Source organism: Vicugna pacos, chromosome 18 (assembly GCF_048564905.1).
Source record: "Vicugna pacos chromosome 18, VicPac4, whole genome shotgun sequence".
Taxonomy (NCBI): Eukaryota; Metazoa; Chordata; class Mammalia; order Artiodactyla; family Camelidae; genus Vicugna; species Vicugna pacos.
The window spans coordinates 40,443,890-40,465,559 of NC_133004.1; the positions used below are offsets into that span (position 1 = coordinate 40,443,890).

Sequence of the window (21,670 nt, forward strand, 5' to 3'; positions counted from 1 at the left end):
TTTGTTTCTTTCTGTATATTTGTATGGTCATCTTTTGGTTTACATCACCCGGGAGTGAGGTTTTTAGAAAAGCTTTCTTTAAAATAAATGTACATACATGAATTGATTTAAAAAAACAATTAATATAAACAATAAGGAGGGGCAAAAATCTTGAATGTGAGGTGGGGCTCCCTGAGGTTAGGTAAGAGCTGAAGCCTGTAGGAGAGGCTGGGAGAGGCTATTCTGAGAGAAAATGTCCGAGAACCCCTATGCTGAAAGCACTAGCTTTCAGTCTTGAGTCCAAACCTCCTTGAACAAAAAGGCTTCATCCTGGACTCCAAGCCGGTAGGGTGGGGCCGAGGGACTGTGGCTGTGACAGACAGACAGACAGACAGGCTCCCTGCCACAGGAGTTTTTTGATGACCACGCACAGAAGCTCAGGGTCGAGGTCTTAAAGCCAAACTCACTGAGTGATTCAGGCTCCAGCTCAGTCCCACTGAGGTGACATCCTGGGGCACTTTGCACCTGGCGCTCTCCTAAAGCCAGCCCACCGCCCCCTCTCCTGCCCCTAGGCCCTCGCTTCTCCCCGCTGGTATGATGCAGGCTCTCAAGCTTGCCTGGTGCCCACTTGCTGAGGGTGGAGCCGAGGGGTTGTTAAGGCTTTGTTCTTGGTTCAGTTGGGACCACCCAACTGAACTGGCTTGGCGAAAGCAGGAGCCACCAGCGCTGTGACCCCAGCCTCTCCTGGAGGTAAGCAGGCTTCACTGGCCAAAAGCTGAGGTCACTTAGCAGGGGGATGTGGCCACCAGAGGAGCTCACGGCTTCTGAGGCTGCATTCATGACACCCTAGACAGGCCTTGGAGGGGACGGTCCTGCTCTCACCCCAGGAGGACTGGACGCCCTGCTTCTGGGGAACGATAGACAGGAGCAACCTAAAGGTGGGGGGCCAGGATGGGGGATGAGGGAGGCTGGGGGAGTGCCCTGTGGGCCTGTGTGGGTAGGGTGGGGAACCCTAGCTTCAGATCCCTGCCCCAGGCAGAGGGTGACTTGGGTATCCCACAAGGTAGAGCCAAGCAGGCATCTGGGAGCAACAGGGACCAAGCCTTTGGGCTGCTCTGGCTTTCTGCCCACCTGAGCCATCCCAGGGGCAGGCGCCTAGGTAGGGAGTGAACTACCCATGACTGGAGGTGTGCAAGTCTGGGATGGTGACCACGCAGCAGGGGAACGGCTTTTAGAACCTGAGTCGCTCCTCAAGGCAGAAAGATAGGGGTACATAGCGCACCAAGCTCATTGCCTGCTGTGCAGGAGGTACCCCTCCCTCCGACACCCACCTGCTTCAGAGTGGCCCAGCTGGAACCCCAGAGCCAGGGCAGACTGAGCCAGAAGGACTCTCGGTGGTCAAATGAGGAAGCCGAGGCCCGGAGCGAGCGCACCCTTCCCAGCTCCAGACCTTCCCCGTTTCTCCTCTTTTTCCATTCACAGCCCTGAACACGTTCAAGATCACATTCCTGTCCAGGACCTGTTATTGGGGAGGTGGGCGCTAACGTGTGTGTGTCAGTGGGATGGGGGTGCAGCATGTTAACATGCAGCCTCTTGGGTGAGGATGTGGGGCTGTAAGGTGGAATTTCAGGCTTGTGGCAGGTCGTGGGGGACCTGGGGCTCCTTAGTGATCAGGAAGAGGGCATCCAGGAGATGAGCTGTGACTTGAAGTCTCTGGGCCCCAGACCTTTCGGTACCACAAGGATGCTGGGCTGGGGTGGGGAGGCCCGTGGCGTGGGCCTGGCGACGGGGCTGGGAGGGACAGACCAGCCTGGAGCCGCCCTAATCTGGGGCTTAGCTTCGACTTCAAAGCTGGCGGCTTCAGCGTCACTGGAATGTCCAGCCACAGTGGGGGTGGAGAGGGGACGCCTGGTTCCCATCAAGCTCCAGAGAATAACTGTGGCCTCGTGGGGGCTGTGAGGATGGGGTGGGTGGCACGAAGGCAAGGCTGGGAATCTCAATCCGGGCATCTGGGGTGGGAGAGCCCCAGCCCCTGATAGCTGTGTGACCTTGGGCCAATGGCTTAACCTCTCTGGGCCCTCATAGTCCTCATCAGAGAAACAGGGCGAGTGGTACCCCCCACTGAGGGCAGCACTCTGGTGCAGAGCCTGGCCGGGGTGGGGGCCCCAGTCTGCAAGGCCTGCTGTGTGAACACTCCCTCTGGCTGCGAGGGCAGCCCTTATGGCCCCACAGTGCCATCTACTGACAGCTGAGCGCCTCGCCCGGCTCCGGCTTCCCCAAGGCTTTCCGGCCAGCATCTTCTGGGCAGTGATGGGCATGAGGTTAAAAGCACAACTTGGGGTCAGATAAGTCTGCATGTGAGTACTGGTTTCTTCAACTCAATTTCTGTCTGAAAGACAGGGCAAGCTCTTTAACTTCCAGATTCCAGTGAAAGGCAGCAGTAAACACTTGGAGAGCACCCGCTGTGTACTGGGCACTGTGATTTATGTGCATGAACTCACAGCCTTGGGAGGTAGAGCCTACTACTATCCCCCTTTTCACAGATGGGGTCGTTGAGGCCAGAGAGGGTAACACACCGGCCCTAGGCTGCACAGGCAGTGAGTGGCAGAGCTGGGATTTGAAGCCAGGCAGTCTGGGTCCTCAGGTTAAGACACATAGCATAGCTGCCTCGCCAGGTTGCAGGCAAGAGTTACTGCGGGTAATTCGGCTGAGAGCTTTGGCTCAGGTGGTGCGTCACGATGACCCCAGCACAGGTGTTGCGGTTGCCCTGGGTTCTAGCCGTGGGGCCCTGGGCGGGCCACGCAAAGCTTGGTGCCTCGGTGTCTTCCTCGATGGCACGAGGGTCAGAGATGAGACACGGAAGGGACATCGAGCACCTGGCAACAGTGAGCTCTTCATTGCTCTCAGGCATCAGTGAGGTTTTTGTTCCAAGCAGGTGGGCCCTTGGTGGTCCCTGTGTCCCTGGAGATGGTCCATGAAGCAAACCATATACTGGATGCCCCACAGTCCTGCGTCCCTGGGGCACCAGAAGGCTGGCAGTTAGGGAGGGGGCTGAATGTGCAGAGGGAAGGGAACTTTGTCCTGGGTCCTGAGTCAGGGGAGAGGACTGAGGCTGCCTGAGCTCTGGGGCCCGGAGTGGAGGGAGAAGCAGCCGTGAAGGGGCCTCATCTGTCAGAGCCTGAGTCACAGGTTCCTTCAAATTGGTTGGGAGAAGATTTCCTCTCCTTCTCCCAGGGGCCTCCAGGGGTCCCCGGAGTAGCCTAACCCACCACCCACTTGGGAACCCAGGGGCCTCCCAGGACAATAATGGGGCGGGGAGAAATGCCTGCTGCCATCTCTTTGTGGCCCACTCTGCAATCCCTTGTTTCCTGGTCTGCAAGTGGGGTTTCATTAGAGCTCTAGCCGCTTCCATCTCTAAACCCCTTCCACCCTTCCCTTCCTCCTGCAGCGTGCCCAACGGGGTGTTAGATTAGCCAAGGACATGGATCCTAGGCCTCCAGACCCGCCTGCTGGGGAGGAACTTCTTGAAGCCAGCTTCCTGGCCACCTCGGTGGGGGATGGGAGGGCCAAGGATGGGGCCACAAGGCTGAGGCTGCTGGGACAGCCATCCCGGTCCAGCCTCCCTCTTTCCATGTGGGCTCCCGGCTGAGTAGAATGCCCCTTCCTGAAAGTGCCCCCATCAGCTGGGTAATTACTGTTTTTTTCTCCTTCCTGCCCCACCTCCAAGCTTCACCAAGTGTTTGCTGGCAGACAGGAGTCTGCTGTAAAAGGTGGAGGCCTGAGTCGACTTGAGCACTTCCAAATAAAGTGGGGAGGGAAGTGGGGGCCCCAGAAACTCACTGTCCAGCTTAGGAGACTTTGAAATGGGACCACAGATCACACTGGCCCAGAGTAGCCCTGCCTGGAGGCCGTGGACCTCCCTGGACCACCATCCAGAGAGGCCCTCCTGGATGGGGCCTGTCTCTAAGCAGATCTGCCAGTGAGGTGAGCTCCCTGTCACCGAGTGTTGGGTTGGGGGAGCTGGGCCACCTGGTATGTAGTCTTGGACAGTCTTGCAGAACACTTGGACCCCTACTCTGAGGTTCAGGCCCACCACCACCTAGGAGTGGGCCAGGCAGGCACAAGAGCCCATTTTACAGATGAGAAAGTTGAGACCTAAAAAGGAAAAGCAATTTGCCTTGGCCATGCAGGCTGGAAGTGGCAGAATAAATCCTAGAGGCCAAGGCTGAAAACTCTGGGCCCAGCGCTGCCCCATGGCCTAGCCTGGGGGTCCATCCCTGGGCTCTGCGCTGATTCCTGGGGGTGGGCACAGAGGACATGGGTCCCCAAAGAGTGCTTGGAGCAGTGCCTGAGGCTGGAGAGGAGCTGATACGTTCTGAACACGTGGGTGCCGGGCTCTGCGCCTTGGGCTCCATGTGGCCTGATCTCTCTGAAACCTCTCTTCAGCCCTGTGATGGCTGATGATACATCTGGACAAAGCGCTCATATCCCAAATACACTTTTGGGAATGGAAAGGTAACAACCCCAAATTTACAAAAACCCAAGTAGGTAACCATAAAAAAAAAAAAATCCAAATGGCAAATAAAGACTTGACCAGATGCTCAACATCTTTCCTCATAAGGAAAATGCACATTGAAACTTTAATAAAGGATGCATGCAGCATAATGGTGAAGGTGAAAAAGATGCGTACCAGTATCCCCATTCTGCAGATGAGGAAACTGAGGCTCAGAGAAGCCAAGATACCTGTCCAATGGCCAAGGATGCCCAGGGCCATCTGCCCTCTAATCCTGCCGTCTTTCTACTCTTGAAGGTGTAGTCAGACTGCCTTCTGCTGGCTAGAGACTTCCTGTAGACATCAGTCACTTTGCAAACACCAGTAGGCCTCTCCTTGGGCTAGATCCGTGCTGGGCACTGGGAGTCAGGGCTGGCTTACCCCCAGCCTCCGCTCCGGAGCAGCTGTGTCCAGAGAGCAGCGAGTGCATTTCTAAACCACCCATGTCTGGGTTGTGCAGAACCCTGGGGGGCCTGGAGGAGGGAGCAGCCCTCGCTGCCAGGGGCAGGGGGAACCCTGGGCACCACGGAGCCTGGCCTCCCAGAACAAGTGGAGCTTCAGGGGTTGGGGGACAGCAGACAGCCGAGCTCGGTGGGTGGTCGGGAGGCCCACCCTGAGGTTGAGAGAGGTCCTCAGGGTCAGACAGCAGGGAGGCAGGGACTTGGGCCTCCAGCCAGAGCTGGGTGGTTATCCTGCAGGCACTGGGGGCCACCCTCAAGGCCTTGGGGGCCTCTGGGGGCACTGCGGTCTGGCCTTCCCTGCAGGGGAGTGGATGGAAGGCCCGAGCTGCCATCCACAGAAACAGTGACAGAGGCCACTGCTGGTCACAAGGCCAGGCCCAGGGAGAGGTGTGTGGGCCCTGTCATGGACTCCTGCCCTGCGGGCACTTGGAGAAGCCAGAGGCTGCTGCCCTGTCTTTGCGGCTGAAGCCAAGTAGGCGTGCCAGGAGGGCAGAGGGCCGCGTCTTCCTTGGCCATCTGAGTTCTGTTTCTTCCAGGTCAGTTTTGGCTCCTGAGCCATGCCCTGCAAGCTCACAGAAAAGTAGGGCCTCCTGAGAGCTGGTGACCGGGGAATTCTGGCAGATTCTATCCAAGACAGAGCCAGCTGTTCCCCCTGGCTGGTCCCTTCCCCGCAGGGAACTGGTGGCCACTGGGGGACAAAGCCTAGACCCCAAATCCCTTTAGCTCCTGCCCCTAGCTGGGCCCAGGGTGTCGAGTCCACCAGTCTGGGTTGGTGTATGTCTGCCTAGTGTCACCACCGTTGCCAAAGCTGACCAACCAAAGCAAACCGGCGGCCGTGTCCTGGGGACCGGGGCCAGGGGGCTGGGCCGCCCCCACCCTGCCAGGTGCACAGGGCGCTCAGCCGGACCTGCGCCCCCGTCAGGCCTGGGCCCGCTGGCTGGGGAGGACGCCCTGCCGCCTGCCCGCAGAGCCCGCTGTCCCGCCCCTCCGTGCCCTTTCCTGGGCTTGAACATTAGTCCCTGGAGCCAGGTGTCAGCGGGCCCGGGCGGCCTGGGGGCCTGTGATTTGAGTCCTCCACACTGGGTCATCAAAAGCTTTATGGGGCCCTCTGGCAGGCCCACTGGGTTTCCAAGAGGTGAGCTCATGCACCTGGAAGGGGGGCCCGCCCGGCCCTGCGCCCTGAATGGGCTTCTTGTTTTCCAGAACCCGGTTGTCAGCTCCCGGCCTGTGAACGGGACGTGGCTCTGTCGGCCGCTCCTGCCCGGCCAGAGGCCCCGCCAGAGGCCAGGCGAGGGTGGGGCAGCTCAGGCTTGGCCTTGAACTTGTCCACCAGTTGGGGTGAGGGTGCTTATCCCTCCGCAACCCTGGTCCCAGCAGGCGGGGCGTGGGGAGTGGGTACCGCAGCACAGAAATCTGCACTGTTTGGCCCACTCAGCATCCTTGGGGCTTCTGATTTCAAATGCTCAGTGAGGGTTGTGGGGCCCCTGCATTCCGCAGCTGGGCTCCGATGCCTCCCCTGGGGTCCAGCCACTTGCCCTTGAGGTGCTTCCAGCCCAAGAAGCAGAAGGACAAGTAGGTGGTTCTCAACAATAGGACGTGGCAGGTGGGAGCTTAGTGGGATCTTAGACGCACGCAGAGAAGGGGGTGAATGCTGGCCTGTGGGTGGGGGAAGGCTTCGTGTAGGAGGAGCTGGCTGATTCAAAGGCCTGCAGGGGCACTGGTTGAAGGCAGGGAGGCAGGCAGGGAACAAGGAGGGGGACAGCTGTTGTGACCTACCCCCTGCAGCCTCCCCCTACCCCCCCTACTGCTCCCTGGGCAGAGAGAGGCATGAGGCCGTGCAGGCTGCAGGGGTGCCACCAGGCCTTAAGGGGTGTCCCTGTCCAGCTGGGCCCCCTGCCCAGTCCTTATCTTCTTACTTCAAAATCCTCCGTCCTGCCCCATCATCAGAGAGTTTCACTCTGATCTTTGCTCGAATGCTTCTCCATACTCCTCCCATAATTTGTTAAATTTTGCAGGCTCTTGGGCCACTGTTTAGACTTCTTAAAACTTTCAGAGTTTGAAATAAACAAACAAATAAGGAAGTAAGCCCAAAAGGCCACAATTTTGTTTTGTTTTTTTTAGTTAGTGGACCGAGGAAATAAATGATTCTAAGCACACATACAAATCTTTTTAGGCAGTGTTTTAAGTTCAAAATGGTGATGCATCTTGAATGTTCTACAGTAGGAGTTGGTGAACTTCCTGCAAAAGGCTAGACAGTAAATCTTTTAGACTCTGCAGCTATCTGGTCTCTGCCACAACCTCACAATTTGGTCCTGGTCATGCAAAAACTGCTGTGGGTGATATGTAGGTGAGGGAGGAATGCCTGGGTTTCAATCACACTTTATTTATGGACTGAAATTTGAATTTCATATCATTTTCATGCACCAGCCACCAAATCATATTCTTCTTTTGATTTTCCAGGTGTTTGAAAACGTGAAAACCAGTCTTTCCTTGCAGGCTGTATAAAAATAGGCGGCTAACTGCACTTTGTAGTTTTCTGACTCCTGTTCTATACTGTAGGATGGTTCATCTTAAAAAAAAATAGTAGACAAAAAGTTAGAGAGGCATATACATCTTGCCATGTGTGTGTTAGTTACCTGTTGCTGCCACAGAATGCTCTAAAACTTGATCATTTGAAACAGACAATCTTGCTAAGCCTCGTGATCCTGTGAGTTGGCAGTGCTCAGTCTGGAGGTGATTCTGCTCCAAGTGATGTTCGTTTGGGCTGCAGCCACCTGGGGACTCGACTGGGCTGGAACATCCCAGTGGCTCATCATGTGATGGGCAGCTGTTGTTGGATGTTGGCTGGGACTTTAGCTGGGGCTGTCAACCAGACTGTCTGAATGTGGCTTCTCTACCTGCTTTGGAGCACGACAGCTAGATTCAGAGAAAGGGTCTTGTGAGAGAGAGAAAGCCATAGCAGCCAGTCCTCTTAAAGGCTGGGACCAGAACTGGCACAGTGTCCCTGCCGTGGCATTCTATGGGTTAAGCCATCACAAGGCCAGCTTTGACTCAAGGGGAGAGGAAACAGATCTTTTGAAGGGAGTGATAATCTGCAGCCATCTTAATCCACCATATCACCTGTCAAGGTCAACAGGTGGATGGATGAACGGGTGTGGATCTCATGTGGTTGCCGGAGGCTCGAATACTCACGGACTGCACACAAGCACCGCTGCCAGCCGGTCGGGGGCACGTGCGCCCGGCCAGCTGGTGGTGAGCGCTTACTGTGAACCTACAATGGGCTCATTGACAGTATGATGTTGTATCTCTTAATAGCATAATATGTGAAGGGAAAACTGTTGTTTTTCCAGTTCCACTGATGAGAAAACAGGCTTCGAGAATTCCATCTGGAAGGTGCTAACTTGCAGTGTCTGTGGGACACCCCATGAGGGCACCCAGGTGGTAGGGGATGTGGGGATCTGGGGCTCAGAGGGAGATTAGAGCTGGAGGGGGGAACAGAATGGTTTATGTGATGAGAAGTGACTTGTCCAAGATCACCCCTGGCATCACAAGGGCTGTTGTGGCAGGAACTGGGGCTCCCAACTCAAGATCCCGTGCCAGGAGGGGCTCACTGGACATCATTTGCTGGACTCAACGGAGAGAGTCTAACTTGCATGGTGGCTCAGACAAACAGAACAAGCAAAGGTTTCCTCTCAGAGTGATGGTGAAGGTTAAACAAGAAAAAAGTCACCACCACCATCATTCAGGAGTGTGTGGAGCTGGACAGATGGGAACTACTCACTTGGCATTCCAAGCTGCAGTCTTCTCATCTATAAAATGGACCCACGTGTTGTGAGGAGTGAGATAATGTATGTATTGCACATAGCACAGAGCAGCCCCTCCACACCCTGAGCTGGTGGAGGACAAAGCTCTGTCCCTTTACTAGGTCCCCAGCCCAAAGCCCCACAGAAAGTAGAGCTCAACTTATGTTGAATGAATAAATGAATGAGTCCTTGAGCCCCTGCAGCTCCTAGAAGAATACAGAGGAGGACGGCGTGTACACAGAGGAGGGGCTGGCACTGGGAGAGCTTCCCGAGGACTCCTGTCTGCCTCTTGGGAGGATCGGAGGTCTCTGGGGTCAGGGGGAACTACAGCCCACCCCACCTGCTGGCTAGAAGTCCCTGGGAAGAGGAATGATGAGGGACAGAGGAGTTGCAGGCTGGAAAGTGGGGAAAGCCCCAATTTGTAGCATCTGCCAATTCCCATGGTGTCAATACTCCCACTGTGACTGATTTCAAGGCATCATCGTGACATCAGCTGGCCTGCAACTTACTGAGAAATTAGCAGTCTGCTCTGGGAGCTGGCATTGATGGGTCCAGCACCACTGGGTAAGTTTTTGCCCTGCTCCTCCCATTCCACAGAGCAGGGTAGAACAGAGTGGGAAAGTACGGACATCCAGTGGGGGTTTGTATGATGGAAGAGGTGGGCTGGCGACCTTCAGTAGAAAGGACCCTGATGCGGTCATCGCCTGAAACTCAGGAAGGTTGGCTGGTTGCTTTATTTATTTATCTCTGCCCTGGATCCAAAATAGAATCAAGGCATATTATAGCAATGAAGACACTGCAGTAAGATGGAGTGATTAAATAAGGATTTGGGGGCTGATGAAAGTTACTGTTCAGGAGGAACAGAGCAAGGCCGAGGTGAGGTGAAGACCCCAAATCAGTGCCACAAGGTACTGACCTTCCTCTGATCCCCTGGGCTGCCTCCCCTCCCTGTGACCTTAATATGCACCTGGCTTTCTGTGCCAGACTGATGGCTAGAAGGTGAGAGGGGCTGGTGGGAGCCTAGAGGGGGACATGGGCTGGGAAGAGATGGCTGAGGGACACGATCCCTATCTTTAAGCTTCTGTGGGGACATTCTTGGACAGCAGGAATATACAGAGTCCAGAGGGCAGAAGTCGGTCCAACACAGACTTCCATCCAAGAAAGAGTGTCTTAGTGCTATTCATGGAGGAGCCTTGCTACCTGGAGAGGCAGTGAGTTGCTTGTCAGTGGAAGTGTGTAAGCAGATGCTGGACAACCACTGATCTGAGGCTTTTCAAGCACTTGGCTTGAGGTCCTATAAGTGTAGGCTGTTCACCAGTCAGCTCAAGGCAATGTTTAAGAATGTGGCTCAGGGCCCATGTCCCAGGACAGCAACTTCCTAATCACGTAGTCAAAAGTCTTAACCTCTCTGTGCTTGGGTTTCCCTGTCTCCTCACCTCCACTCCATGTCCACGCCGTCCAGGGAGCATCCTAAACTCCTTTGTTTTGTTTCATCCTCACAACTCTGTTCTAAAGGCAGGACTAGAACTATTAATCCCATCTACAGAATTAAATACTGAATAAAAAACTGGTAAAGCGACTTTCTCCATGTCCTGCAGGGAGGAAGTGATGGAGGCACATGTCAAGATTAGTCTCTTGACACTTTGTTCTAGTGCCTTTTCTCATAAGCTCCATTCATTCCCTCATTCATTCATTTATTCAGGCCGTCATTGCCACCGGGTGTCTTTCAATCAAGCAGAAGCTGGCTGAAGCCCATCTGGGGACCTGGGCTAAGGGAGACCTACATGTTCCCTGGTTTCGAGGAGCTCCTAGGGCAGCTGGCCCATAAATACTTTGAAGGGATGGGGCAGAGTCCTGGGCTAAGCCCTGGGGGCACCAGAAATGCTAGGAGGCGGACTCCGGGTCAGCATTTCGAGGTGAGGCAGGGCTGGACGTGGAAGGAGGTGCCGGAGCTGGCCAGGCAGAGAAATGCTGTTGATTCCAGGCTCAGGTGTGTGGGACCCCAGACCAGAGCAGCTCGGCTGCTCTCTGGGACAAGCCAGGCATCCTGGACAGCTGAAGAGGGGGATGAGCGGTGCAGGGGCAGGGCGAGGCCAGGGGTGCAGGCAGGGGTGAGTCTGCAGGGCTTTGCGCTCCAGGCTGTGAGTTGGGACCTTGTCTGAGGCAGTGAGGAGATGCTGAAGGGTGGGAGTGTGAGGAAAGGTTCTGGCCTTCACCCAGGCCACATCTCGGCCCCTCCCCGCCCCCCAGGATCCCCCTCTGCACCATGCCACCCCTGGACGGCCGTGACCTTGGCCAGGCCTGGGCCCCAGAGCCACCCGCCTCGGGCAGCAGGAAAGCCAGGCCGCCAGATGCCCACCCACGACTGCCCACCTGGGAGCACGGCCCTGGCCGCCAAGGGGCTGCCGGGCGCTCTGGGAGACCCCAGGGCTGGGGCTGGGAGGCACAGCGCCTCCGAAGCAGCCTCCACGGGCGAGGCCGCGACACCAGGTGCGCCACGCACTTATTAGGCCCCGGTGCGCGGCCCGGGCTCTCCGTGTCTTTCTGAGAATCCCCGCAGAAGAAAGGAATCAAAGGCTGGGGATTGAAAAACAAGGAAGAGGAGATAATAAAACAAGATTTCTATCCAAATAATTTCCTCTAATTGCTGGTAAGAGACATTAATTTTCCTTTTGATGCTCCCTGCAGCCCCGGGCGCCTCGGGACGTGCCAAGGTGGCAGCTCGTCTAGCCGGATTATCTCAGCGCCCGCCCGCAGGCCTGGCACGGCGCCCACTGCGGGGGCGGGCTGGTGCTGCTCAGCTCGGGGTGGGGGGCCCCGGGGTGGAGAGGGAGTGGGGGGGAGCCCCTGATCTGGCAGCTGAAGAACGAGGGTCCTGCAGGGCTCGGTGTCTCAGGCAGGCCCCCTGGATGGACACGGGAGCATAGGGACCCCAAGGCTTCAGCCGATCTTCTTTGCTGTGGACCCACCGAGCCTCTGGACAGCAGGGTATCGGGGGCTGGAGGCCTGAAACACTGCCTCTTCCCCTCTCCTGCCCCTGACCGTGGCCCCCACAGAAGACAGGGGAGGTCAGCCAGGGGGAGGCCAGGGTGACAGAGGCCCAATTGAGTGGCTGCCTGTCCATAGCTCCTCACACCTCCCCTGGAGGAAGGAGACCTTATTATCACACCCATTTGACAGAAGAGGACACTGAGGTTCCAGGTCTGGGGTGGATCCCACTGCAAGAGGGAGGCTGAATAGAGTATCTGTCCCCAAGTCCAGGGCTCCTTCCATCACACACCGGGCCTCGGATAGCTGTGGGCAGAAGTGCAGGGGACAATCCAGATCCTTTAGCAGTGCATTCAAGCCCGTCCTAGTCGGTCTCCAGCTCTCTTATCCGCTCTCTCTTCAAACTGTCCCTTCTCCTGTTCCCTCTGTCAGCTGGGCTTGAGGCTTCCTCTGGGTTCCGCCAGCGCCAGGCTTTCTCTCCCAGAGACATACAGAAGTTTCCCTCAGCCCTCACTGGCTGGCACTCTTTCCTGCCTGGGAGCATCTCGGGGTCTGGGCTGTGTCTGAGCGCCTTCCTCGCCCCACGCCCAGCCTGGGACCCACGTCCAGGCTCTGGATGGAAGGCAGGCCCTGGGCTGCCTGCAGTGTTGTGGAGTGTTTCAGCGGGTGGCGGATCTCATGTTGTTTTTCACCCTAAGAGATTTTTCCTTCTCTTTTGATCCCTTGCAATTTATGAAAAATAGAACGCATGTGGTCCTGATTAATTTCTACAAAATCACGGAAATGTTGACTTTTTAAGAGAGTCATTTTATGTGAAGGCTCCTTTGAGATTCTCTCAAGATTTCCTTTGCCAGGGAAGTTGAGTTTGAGGAAGAGAAGGGTCACCCTGCCACCCCCACCTTCCATTGACACAAGAAGTGGCCGTGTCCTAAAGGCTGGCCATGGTGGGCAGGGGTCCTGGGGGGACCACACCTCACTCACACTCCTCCTCTGCTCCTCGTGGCCCTCAGGGTGAAGTCCAGGCCCACCCCCTTGGCTGGGCATTCAAGGTCTGCACCACCCAGCCCTCCTGTCCTCTCTGGCACCCACTCCTCCCTCAGGCACCCTCATATCCAGCCTCACTGAATGTCCACTTACTCCCAGAACATTCCATCTGGTTCCTCTCTCTTTCCCTTCTCACATACTGTTCCCTCAGCTGGGAATAGTCTTCCCCTGACTTTTTCCGCCTGATAAACTTCTACTCATCCTTCAAAACCCAGGCCCAGTGTCTCTCATCTGTTCAGGGTTGGCTGCCTCGCCCCAGCAGCCCCCGTGCTTACCCCAGCATTCTAAGAATTGAGTCCTTGTTTGACCAAAGAGGCCCAGACACACTGCCTTTGGCCGGCCTCTCAGGGTCACTGACCCAGGCACACAAAGATGAAAGACTGATGTGTCGTGGTAAAAAGTAATAAAAGGGGACAGGCAAACCCTCCCCCAAATGAAAGCCAGGCAGAGTGTTTATTTTTGGTGTTTTATGGGGTGCTTTTGAGGATGGGAAATGGAAAAGAGAATTCCACCAGGAACAAACAGCAGATTTCACCCTTGGGCTGGGAGGAAGGAGAAAGGAGAAATGGCCCGTCTGGTCCAGTGCTGACCAATGGACCCCACCTGGATTCCAGAGGAGCTAAGTTGCTGCCTCGGCCCAGAGCTGGTCACAGGCAGGACTTTAGAGCCCAGCAGAGGGTCCCTCTGGCTCCCACCCCCACCCTATCCTGAATCCCCTTTCCCAGTGCTCCCCTGAGTACTACAATCCCGGGAAATAGGAACTATTGCCTCCACCCTGCAGACGAACACATGGAAGCCCAGAACAGGGGCTTGGCTGAAATCTCTAGAACCACATCGGCGTCCGACCCCAGACCCTGTGAAGTTTTCCCTGCTCCTTGTGTTGTCGGCTTGTTGAAAACAACCCACAGAAGCAACAGCCCAGGAGAGAGGAGAGGCGAGGAGCAGCTCCAGCCCGCTTTTAAAAAATTACATGTTGTTAAAACCCCATCGGGCTTGTGTAAACCATGATGTGCGGGTGGCTGCTGTTCAGGACAGCACAGAGGCGGCCCCAAATGGGCCAGACGCCTGGGTCCCTCCGGACAGCAGCAGGATGTGTGCAGGGCATGAGGGCAGCCAGACACTCCACCTGCAGCATAGCGGCTGCTGGTAGGGGCCTCCAGGGTGACAGGGGAGAAGGCAGAGGTAGGGCCTGATTTACAAGCACCGGGGAAGAAAATGCGGCCAAGATTTATGGGGGCTCAAGTGACTCGTTGGAGCCGAGTTTATTATCCATCATGTGCATCTGAATGAGTATTTATGGCTTTCCAAATGATCCTGTCTCGCTGAAAATTATGTCCAAAGAATATCAACAGCAGTTTATCTGCATTGAGAAGGGCTGATCCACAGTGGAGTTCAAGGCCTCTCAGTTGTCCAGGCAGGCTGGGGGCTGGACTCACTGGGGGTGCACGGGTTTGAGAAGCAGACACGGGCCAGTGGATACTCTGAGCCAGTGTGCAGGGAGGCGCTCATTCTCACAGGGCCTGAGGGAGGGCGACAATACCAGCTCTGTCACGTTGCTGCTGGGTGACCCTGGGCAAGCTGTTTAACCTCTCTGAGCCTCAGTTTTCTCACCAAGAAAATGGAAGTTGAACGATGGCTACCCCAGACAACAAACTAGGAGGTATGCAAGATACCACATGTAAAGTGCCCAGGTTCTCTGATCAGAAAGAAATATTTTCTCAGAGTTTTAGGTGCATATGGGACGGCTGCCACCCCAGGAAAACAGGTTCATAACTGGGATTTGTCTCCAGACAGAGACAGTTAAGAGCGAAAGAAAAAACTGGGATCCCCCCCCACCCCACACACACTCTCAGTCCCTCCAGATGCCCTTTTCCTGGTTCTCCTACCGGAAAGGCAGGGTTTTTCTCCGAGCTTATTCTGTTTCCATTCACTTCGTGGTTCTGGGATTTGGGTTGTGCTAGAGTTTAACCCAGGAGATGTGGAGAAAAACAAACAGACAGACCGGAAAACTTGCAACTATTTCCACCATTCTTTGCGTTTGGATTTTCCTCCCCAGTCTACTGTGTATGATTTACTTTCCAGAGTCCTCAGATAGTCGCTTTCTGTATTTTGTCCAAGCTGCTAAACTGTTATCAGCTGGAGAGGTAGGGCGGACTGCGCTTACAGTATCTGAGCTGGATGTGGAAGTCTTACAACTGGATTTTGTATAATACATTCAATGACCTTGCTAAACTCACTTATTAATGCTAAGGAGTTATTCACAATTAAAAAAACTTGATGCGGTATCTCTTCATCTGTGAATAGCAGTGATTTGCTTCTTCTAAACTTCATATCATTTTCTTGCCTTACTATAGAGGTTGGCAAACTTTTTCTTTAAGGGCCAGATAATACGTATTTTAATCTTCGCTGGCCACATGGTTTCTGCTGCAACGACTCAGCTCTTCAATTGTACTGTGAAAGCAGCTGTAGATAATATACAAATGAATGAGCGTGACTGTGCTCCAATAAAATTTTCTGTACACAAACAGGTGGGAGGAAGCACTTCTGGAACAACAGAGTAAGGACTTCCAAAAATATGCTTCTCCATAAAAGCAATGAAAATCTGGCAAAAATGGTCAAAATCAACTTTTTGATGACTCTGGAAATTAACCGAAGGCTTTAAACCCTTGAGGAGTGTTTTTTTTTTTTTTTGTAAAGTTCTACCTTGCCTCATTTCTATTTTCCTCTCCACAGCTCCACTGTAGGTCTGAAAAGCAATAACCTCACAACGCGGGTGGCTGTGAGAACCAGTAGCCCGGCAGCTACTCGAAGGGCAAAAACAGGTATGGAGCTTCCTCAAAAGCCCTGTCCCCAGAGAACTGTCACTATCTGACCTGTTGGGCATCTCCCTGAAAAGTTGCATTCTCAGAGTTTACCTTTATTTGACCTCAGTCTTTGCTCAGTGTGCCCAAGCTCCATGGCATTTGTCATAAACAATCAGCTGCAATTGTTTAATTTTGTAAACTGCCTGAAGTGATGATACCGGTTAGGGCTAAAGAGAGGCTAAATAACATCTTAAAGGAAAAAAACTGGGGAATAAGATGTCCATAGGGGGCTCTGAAAAGCTCCAACATATTCTTGGGATGCTAGAAGGCTGCATACATGTGCGCAGATGTGCACTTGCCCAGGAAAGACCCAGGATGGAGCTAATCTCTCACCTCTGGCTGACCTTGAGGCTCTGCACAAGCAGGAAGTGAAGGCTAAGGCAGAGTTGTAAACTGCTGGCTAGAACTTTGAAGGTATGGCCCACCACTCACACAGAACCCCTCAACGAAGGTTGGGAGACTTATTGATGTAAAGGATTTAAGAAAATTTCTCTCCAGTCAGTAACTGACCACTAAGCTAACAGAGTAGAAACCTTAGTGGCCAAATACAACAAAGAACACAAATTTTGCAGAATTAGTCCAGGAAAGTCACTAAAGAAACAATAACAACAAGTAGCAGTAACAACAAAGCCTTGGGGGGTGGGGGTGGGGGCGGGGTGGAGAGCTGATTTCCAGATTTGCCACGTTTTATTATTTTAAATGTCTGGTTTTCAAAAACAAATTTTTGTAAGACATGCAGAGAAACAAGAAAGCATGGCCCAGTCACAGGAAACTGTCCCTGAGAAAGTTTGAACACTGGACTCACTAGACAAAGACTTTAAATACATTCTTATAAGTGTGTAGGAAGAACTAAAGAAAACCAGGTCTAAAGATTTAAAACAGCACTCAGAAGTTTGGGTATATCATATTTTTATCTTTATTCATCTCAGAGTATTTTCTAACTTCCGTGTGACTTCTTCTTTGACCTGTTAGTTATTTAGGAGTGTATTCAGTTTCCATATTTTTGCAAATATCCTTCTCCTGTTGATTTCTAATTTCATTCTGTTGAGACCAGAGGACACACGCTGTATGACTTCAATCCTTTCAAGTTTAGTGTCTTGTTTTACGGCCCATCATATGGTTCATACTGCAGAATGTTTCACATGCATTTGGGAAGAATATATATTCTGATGTTGGCTGCAGGGCCCTGTAGATGTCTGTCTAGGTTCAGCTGCAATTGTTTAATTTTTGCAGAAACTGACAGGCCGATCCTAAATTTCATGTGGAAATTCAAGGAACCCAGAACAGTCACGACAGTCTTGGAAAAGAAGAACAAAGTTGAAGGGCTCACGTCTGCCAATTTCAAAACTTACTACTAAGACTTACTTGAGACTGTAAGAACAGATGTACAAATCAATGAAATAGAATTGAGAGTCCAGACACAAACATTTACATTCATGGTCAGTTGATTTTTAATAAGTGTGCTGAGTCAGCAGTGGGATTACACTGATGATACAACGAGACCAAGACCGCAGGAAGCAGTCTTCTGGCAGAGCTGCGCTGTAGCTCTTTCCTGGTTTTAGTTGTGTTTGTGGCCATCTTGCTGCCTGACTACTTTCTCAGTCCTGTTCTCCGCTTTTCCTGCTTTTCGAAGCTCTCCAATATTCTCCCAGTGAATTCCTTTTCTTTGCCCAGCCAGCCAGAGTGAGTTTCGATTGTCAGCTGCTAAGAACCCCAACGGATCCACTATTTCCCACTTCACACTGTATTACAGACATCTTCTCATGCTATTAATTATTACTCAAAGTATTATTTTAAAGGCTGCACAAATGTCATCATATTTATGTACCATAATTTATTCAGCCATACCCTAGTGTTTGAGTAAATTACAATTTTCTGTTAAATACTTAGAACAAAAATTATTGTATTTACATTTTAGCTTCAATCTTGACCACTGCCCTAGGATGTCTTAAGAATTAGAGTATCATGTTAATGGAATGAACATTTTAAAAGCTCTTGTGGCATAAGACCAAATTTTTTCCAGTTATTTTATACCAATTTGTACTCTCACAGGTAAGAATGCTCAATTTCACTCCATTCAACAAGATTAGGTATTATCATTTTAAACAATCTTTGATAATCTGATAGGGGAAAATTTCATTGGTGTTTTACTGGGCATTTCTTTGATTACCAATGAAGGTGAATATTAAAAAATTTTTAAAATTGCCTATTTTTATTTCTTCTTTTGTACATTTCTTTTAAAACCATTTTTGTATTGGAATGTTCATTTTTATTGATTTGTAATTGCTTTTTATATATTACAGGTGTTAACCCTTTGTCATATTTGTTGCAACTATTTTTTTCCTTATTTTCAGTTCCCCAATAAATTTAATTAAGTGATTCTTTAAAACATAAAGAGATTTAAATTTTTATGTATTACATTCTATCTCTATCTTATTCTTTGTTATGTTTTTCACAGCTTTTACATTTAGAAGTCTTTAGCCACCCCAAGATCAAATATTTGTCTATAGTTTTTTTTCTAACTTTTTCTAAATTCCATTTTTACATCTAATTCTTTAAATCCTCTGGGATTTATATTGAAGTATGGTGTGAAGGAAAGAGCTAATTTTATTTCTTTCCAAATAACTAAGCAAATGTCCCGGCACCATTTATTGAATAATCTGTTCTTTCCCCACAGATTTGCAATGCCACCTCAGTAAGCTGAGATGCGGTGATCACCATGGCAACAGGGCTGCATTAAAAGCATTTTCTCTCACCAAGTGGAGGGCTGGTGACCAGCAGGGCTCAGCCTGGCCTCGCTGCACATCTTCCCTAATTAAGATGCACCTTTTGGTTTTGTCTTTTCTAAAAATTCTCCTTTTATAGCCATGATGCAGAAGGAAAATGGAAGCTAAGGTCCTCTTATGCTTAATCTGTTATAAACTGGGGCCTGCAGGGTGGTGGGAGCACGAGAGGGTGGGGGGTGGGCAATGGGGTGAGAAAGTAGACAGTTATTTGCTTCTGTGACATCCTGAGAACCCACAAGGATGTCATCAAGGTCCTTGAATAGCTGGAGGATGGGGCTGGGATGGTCATGTTCAAGAATACAGCTCTGATGTAGAAACAAGGCAGAGATGGTGCTGTTGGCCCAGAGGAGACCAGCGTGGGGCCCTGAGCATCCCTTCCCCTCCCAGGATGGCAGCTTCTACCAACAGGCAGCAAAGCCCACACTTCCTGCTCTCCGGGGCTTCTGGCCTTAGGTCTTCAGAGTCCTCTTTCCTTATCAGATATCTGTGTCCAGCCTGGAGGGGACGAGACACGGGCCTGAGCTCATCTGGTGAGAAGGAGGATTCCTCTGGGGAGGTCCCAGAGTCTGAGCGCTGGCAGGGAGACACTGAAGATGCTTATAGCCACTCTGAATGCTGGGTGACCTCAAAGCCACCTACTGTAAGAGGAGAGTGAGCATGAGGTCACGATAAGCCATGGTGGGAAGATGCAGAAGCCACGAGCAGGCAGAAGCCATGAGCAGGCAGAAGCCATGAGGCCAGAGACAGGACAACGGATCGCAGGGAGAGGAGACATGGGAACACAGCAGGGCCGCGGGAATCAGCAACCTCCTCCTGCCGCAGATGTCCCCAGACTGACTCAGATCCCACACTGCTCCCTTGGGGAGTGTCCTGTCCTTGGGGTCCCCTGAGATCCCTGAAGCCTTGCAATAAGCCCATTACTCTTGGAGACACTCGGAATGGGTTCATCTCGCTTAACAACCAAAGCAGCTCGCATCCCAGTCAGCACAAGGGGCCTGGCCCGTGGTGCCTTCCACCTGGCACGGCTGCAGGCAGTGCTGGTGGCCCTGGGTCTCCAGCCTCACCCACCCTCCCCCCCTTCTCCCTAAAGGCCTGCTAGAGCCCTGGTCCAGGTGTCTTTCCTCTCATGCCCTCCCTCCCCCTCCTCAACTGTTGACAAAGGACAGTCTGAAGGCCAGGCCAGCAAAGAGCCAGCACGTCTCCCTCTCCTCACACGTGGCAGGAACATGCTTCGGGTGCCAGCCCTGCCACCTGAGGTCAGAGCTTCCCACTAGAAGCCAGAAAGGGCAAGAAACAGATTCTCCCCTGGAGCCCTCCGAGGGAGCCCGACCTTGCCGACACCTTGACTTCACACTCCAGCCACTCAGCTCCTGGTAGCCAAGAGCCAGAATCTTGACTCCAATGATCATTTGAATCCCCTTCAAGTGTTGTTTATGTGAATAAAAAACAGCTTCAACTGCAGGGTTCTGCAGGCAGGTTCTGTGATCCCCTTTTAAGACGAGGACACTGAGGCCGGTTGTCACTGGCCCATCAATGCGGGGGGTGGGAGGGGACTAGGACGTGTGAGCCGGGCTGCCTCCTTTGGGGCACACTGGCTCATTCACCAGCCCCTGCCTGAAAAAGTATTTAATCTGCCTTTTACAATGCACCAATTGCCAGTTAATTAACTGACAATTGAATGTTATAGGTGGCATTAGAATTTATTAATAACATCGGAAATAAATCTCCCTGGAATTCAAGTAATTGAAAATCTCGTGAAATTCTTTTTTTATAACCCATAAAACAAGTCTGGAAGAGAGGTTTTCCAGAAAGCTCGGCGCTGGTTGGGATTGCAGGTGTGGGATAGTTGGAATGGGGAGGGGGTTTCTGTTCTGACCAAGGCCTGTCTCGCATGCCTGCCTGGCCCACTGTCCACCACCTCGGTCACCAACTCAGGGTCCGGGAAGGACTCACTCGCCTTCGTGCATGTCCTGTGACCCACTGTGGTGATCAGAGCTGGGCACTGGGGACGCACATGTGGCCCTGCCCACAGCAAGATCACAGCCTCATGACGTGCAGTGGGGCAGCACAGAGCTGCGAGGGAGTCTTTTTGATCCAGGGAGGTGAGGGCTTGGGCTGTGGGACCCAGTGGCCCCTGGCCCACCTCTGGCTGGGGCCCAGAGGCAGTCAGGCCCTTCCCGCCCAGCCTGGAGTGGATCAACCTCACCCAGTGCATTCTGGGGAAGGAGATGCTCAGATGTAACCCCTGAACCCCTGGGGGTCAGGGGAGTGTCTGATTAATATCCAGCCTCAGCCTGATTCCCTACTTGTCCCAGGAAACAGGTCACACCATGCTCTCTGGAGTTCCAATCCCAAGGCAGTGCAGCAGGAAATGTGGGGTCCAGTTGGGGGAACCCCAGCCTGGGTTGACCAGGGCTTCTAGCCCAATTCTGAGTCTGGACAGAGACAAGGCCAGGTGGTGCCTCTGCGCAGCCGGCAGCCAGGCGGACAGGCGCCCTGATCGCAGAGGCCAGGCTGGGGGTCGGGAACAGAGGAATCACAGCAGATTTGTGAGTAAGGGAGGATACTGCCAGGATGGCATCTCAGAAAGATTGCTCTACCACCCGGATGGAGGAGAGAGGCCAGACTGACGGTGGAAACTGTCCATGGCTGCCCATCCCCTCCAGGTCAGCTTCTCCCTGTCCAGCACTTAGGGTCCTTCAAGATCTGGTGCCAGGCAGCTGCTTCAGTCTCCTGTGGGACGTGCGTCATCTGCCTCCAAACTTTGCTCACATCTGTCCCTCCTGGCAGTGTCCTTCGGTCTCTGGGTTGATGTGAATGCCACTTTCTTCCAGAACTGCTCGCTGGGAGGCAGTGCAGGGCAGCATCTGAGAGCACAGCTTCCCTGACCCAGGACCTCCTCCGGGGCAACAGCACCTGGTCCGTCTGACACACCGCAGGCTGGGCCTGTCCACCGAGCTCCCATCGGAAGTTGGTTCCCTCTTGTACCCCTTTTGCTCCCAGTGGCTCTGAGGTGGCCCTGCGAGCACCTGGATATCCAATCCTGGGGGCTCACTCGAGACTCTGCTAGCCCCCCACCCAGGCCTGCCCCAGCCAGTGCAGGATTCAGGGCCAGAGTACAAAGGGAGGCATCACATACGTCTAAATGTTTAAAAGATAAACGTTGAGCTAATCGACTGTTAAATAAAAGATG

At 52.9% G+C, this 21,670-nt stretch overlaps 1 long non-coding RNA gene across 1 annotated transcript; it reads left to right on the top strand.

Annotated features, from left to right (window-relative positions):
* Positions 1-599: 599 nt before the first annotated feature.
* Positions 600-20,199, top strand: LOC140686974 (uncharacterized). Its single transcript, XR_012060984.1, has 3 exons — positions 600-729; positions 15,561-15,649; positions 18,369-20,199. It is a non-coding gene; the product is annotated as an uncharacterized lncRNA (long non-coding RNA).
* The last annotated feature ends 1,471 nt before the right edge of the window (positions 20,200-21,670 follow it).